The sequence below is a fragment of the Poecilia mexicana genome, unplaced genomic scaffold, assembly GCF_051168715.1.
Source record: "Poecilia mexicana isolate PSO_F unplaced genomic scaffold, ASM5116871v1 scaffold_5, whole genome shotgun sequence".
NCBI classification, from domain to species: Eukaryota; Metazoa; Chordata; class Actinopteri; order Cyprinodontiformes; family Poeciliidae; genus Poecilia; species Poecilia mexicana.
Window position 1 is genome coordinate 19,755,598 of NW_028263374.1, and position 4,534 is coordinate 19,760,131.

Sequence of the window (4,534 nt, forward strand, 5' to 3'; positions counted from 1 at the left end):
GTCCTCACATGCCCCTTTTGCTCCAAACGTCCTCTCTGCATTGTTCTGCTCGAACCCTCAATAAATTATCTTTCTATTCTACCATCTTGCAGTGATTGATTTGTTCTCTTGCTGATTTATAACATTTCATTAAAGACCTCTGTATTTTACCTTTTCTTCAAAGAACCCCGTGTAATTCAAAGACAGGATTTATTGGGGCAAATAGCAATAGAGCAAAGAATGCGAGCAGACTAAAGGATGTGCTGTCGTCCAGTCCTTTGAAATGGATGTAGATTTAAAAAAAAAAAAATGCCACTAAAGTAATGCCAAATTTGATAAGTGCCAAAAGTCAAATTCAATGCTTTTAATCCAAACATCTGAGAAAGGAATGAGCCTTGCAAGAAAAAAAATGTGTGCTCAGGAGCTTAGCACCAGACCTTTTCATCTTTTGCCAGCACATACATTCCACTTCAGCACTTAATACTACCTATAAAAGCGTAAAAAGCATTCTTATTGTCCGCATCACTTTCACAGTCTTAAGAGAAATGACTTTTAGATAAATGTCCAGCAGAAAACTCGGCAGGATACAATGACTTTATGCATTTTCAGTAACACAAATTTAAAACCTCTTCTCAGAAATATTTTAGAGTTTCTGGTGATTCGACTGATTTTCAAATGAAAAGTCCGACTAAGGACCAATTCTCATTCATGCAACTTATGCAACACAAAATAATGGATCCATCCTGCTTAGATCAACGGTTCAGGCTGGTGATGTCATGATGCAGGAGACATTTTCCTGCCCCTCTTTTAGGCTCTTTACGACCATGTGAGCATCTTCACAAAAGTCCAAATCATCTCCAGCTGTTCTGAACATGACAACAAATTCATTGTACTGCAATGACCTCCAAAGTCACAAGACCTCAACCCAAAGGAGCATTTTTGGAATGTGGTGGAACAGGAGATTTGGATCGCGGTAGTTCAGACAACAACTAAACGATGCTGCCATGTAAATACGGAACAAAAAGTTGAAGGGATATTTCAAACACCTTAAATCCCTGCTGAGGAAAACTGAGGAGTTTCTGAAGGCAAATGTCAACCTAATGACTGCCTTTGCCAGCTTCTTCTGGTATTACACCTCTTGTTTTCTTTCCTCACATAGACAAAAACAAGCATCTTAATTTGGCAAAATTCCAACATGTAAACCGAAGACACATTTGTGCCGTTATTTTAGCAGTACCTTTACGACGGTGGAAGATAATTTACGAGCGACAGAATGCATTAAGCTGCCGCTTCATTCCTCTGCTCGTCTCTAAAGGAACCTACAAAATCCGAGCTGGTGTCACCGCCTGCCTGAAGCAGGCTCTGCACTGTGACAACGAAACAGGGGAGCAGAAACAGCTCAGCTTCATCTATTTTCATCGATACAATGTTATATTGTCTATACTGTTAAGTTTAACAGGTGTTTACAAACATAGATATGTCTGTGACAAAATGAGCTGTTCTGTGTGCACCAGGATGCACGCACACACTCACGCACACACACACACACACACGCACACACACACGCACACACACACACACACACGCACACGCACAAACACACACACACATACACACACACACACATACACTGGTCACCAAATTCTTGCTTTTGATGGGAAATATTGCAAATATTTCTGCATATATCAACAAAAGTTTCGTCCTAAGGCTGCGTTCAGTTTAAGTTCATGATTTTCAAAGCATTGTTTTGTTCACATGTCCAAAACGTGAACGCTCATGAACACCACTGGCTGGTGCAAAACACAGTCACCTAAGCTCAACAACGAATTCGTCTGCCAACAAAAAGGACAACCCTCAAAGTAAATGCCCTGACCTAAGAAATGAAAGGAGCAACCATGTTGGTTTTCGTTGCTCATTATTTTGACACCTGCCAGAGGTTGGCAGAGCTTCAGGCTTGTAAAATGCCTCGGTTGTAAACTCGGTTTGACATGACAGCATGCTGTTGATGCTGCTACTCCACCGGCAGCGTAACAGCTGTTACTGCCGGGCTCTTCTATTTTGATTGGCATCCTCCGAGTCCCAGAAAATCACTCCTAAAAAGGAATGTGCCTGAGGGCTTCAGATGAGGATCAAACTGTAAAAAAATCAAGCATGTATTTTTTTTTTTTTATTACAGGGAACAAAATTTCTTCACTGATCAAATGCTTCTGTCTGCCAATATCATAAGACTCCACATTGAAGTCTGAGTGGCCTTGTTTTGTGTCTTCTCCAAAGAGCAAATCATTTGGTCTAAAACTCTCCATGTAAGTGGAAAGGGAATCATTTTCTGCAGACGCAGCAACAAACACATAGCCTTAAACCTAAACATGTACAACATCCAAGGCTTCCAGCCAGCGTTTTGCTACCACTGTTAATATTTCTACCAATTACAGACAATTAGGACATTAATGCTGCGGGTAGCTGTTTGCAGCAGTGGTATAGGGCAGATGGCTATGAAAGCCAGCTGTGACAACGTTCACATCAGCTCTCTAAATAACCGTGTCCTGGATCAAATCTCTCTGTGGGTTCCCCCGGCAGACAGCCTTACCCTCCTCTGAGTTTGGCTGCTGCACAGAGAAACCTTTATTCTGCATAAATGTATCACACTGAGGTTCTCCAGAAACATCAGCTAAGACGTAGAAATAAGTACACCTCTGGAAAGAATGGTAGTTGTGAGCTGATGTTCGAGTTATTGTTCTATATTTTTCCTTTACTCTGATCAAAAAGTCAAAATGTTAAGTTTTTTTTTTTTAGCAACAGAAGTCAAATTTCTTTTCTTGGTATTTTTACTCAAAGTGATCATATTGCAAGGATCTTAAACCAGTCCATATTGAACAAGTATCAAATATAATTATAAAACATTTTTAAAAAAAAACACCTTTATGCACAAACAATGTAAAAATGCATCCAATATCATCCCAGAGGCCAAGAAGATGAACAGCTTAGTTAAATGTTATATAAGTCAGGTGACATGTTGCCTTTTACCAGCATCTCAGGATATCTGGTTAGAAAATGGCAACTATAGACAATAACTAAAGTATAACTATTTTTCTAAGAAAACAATTTTTTTTGTGTGTCTGAGCACATTAAGAGTAAAATGTATAAAATGTTGGAGTGACACAAATGAAAACACAACAAACCTTCACATGTTTTGCCATCTTCGTTCAGCTTCTGTCCAGAGGGACACCTGCAGTAAAAGCTTCCTATGGTGTTACAGCAAAGAGCCTCGCAGCCTCCGTTGGTTTCCTCACATTCGTTCACGTCTGCAGAGAAGAAAAACAAGGCAAAATGAATCCAACAAATGTTCATGCACACAAACCTAACTTACAATTAGCACATCCATCCCTTCGATTTTTCACATTTTGATCAGTTACAGTGAAAAACTTTAATGTGTTTCATTCAGATCCTGTGCGATGCACTCAAACCAGCTTCCAGGTTGTGAGTTTGGTTCTCCTGTGTGTCAAAGTAACACCTCAAAGCCCTTTATGTACAGTGATTTGTAATTGTTGTGTCTGTGTGTGTTGTAGTGAAGTCATTCAGACCAGTAAAGTGCTGCATAACTGTAGTTAGTTAACCAATTTCCCTTTAAATGTTTAAAAGATGCACTGTAGATTTAAACGCCATGTTTCCAGAAGACTCTGTGCTCCTTCTCAAAGTATTTCCATAGAACCAGCTTCCAGGAAAAATGAACAGGACACATGTGCAATTATTATAAAGTAAAAATATGTACAGTTAGGATTAAAGGATGACAAAAGATATGTGTGACAACAAGACTCTTTCCACCTTCTTCGATCTTGATTTAAAATAAAAAGTTTGAAAAAAGCTATGCCCTATTTCATTTCCCACGGCTGAACATGCCTTCAAACCTTTAATCAACCAAACCAGATAAAGTCCTTCTTTCCAAATCCCAAGCAACACATAATGGCCTCTATTAAATACATGTGCTGACTGAATAGCAGACCATAATTGGAGCTACAGAGATTCTGCTGAATAGGGAGATGCGGAAATTGAGCATAAAACTTGTAATTATCTAATAGATTGTTAAACCAGACTCACATTTCCCTGAATTGACATTTTATTTTGTACCTCTGGGTTTTCAGCAGAAGAGATTATGCTTTGTAGTTGGTCACATTAGGATTTTTTTTTTCATAAATTGTTGCTCTCGTGATTTTAAAGATTGAATCCTGTCCTGACATTTGAAAAACGAATTAAAAGAAAGAAGAACATTTAAGTGGCACAAATTGACTTTCAAGCTCTTCTTTGTGATCATAAAGGCCAATCAAAGCACAGAGAGAGAATTAAGGTGCAAAGAAAGTTCCTCCCCTCAAGAAATGACCTACCTTTACTAAATAACACTATATGTTTTACTTTCCCTTTCATTTTAGGGCATCTGGAAACCACACCGAAAAAGTAGCACTGTTTCTGTTACCAATCCCAAGAGACACACTGGGTCTCTCGGATAAGACCACCTTCAAAACATATTATACAATAAACCAAACAATGAATGACAGTGCAA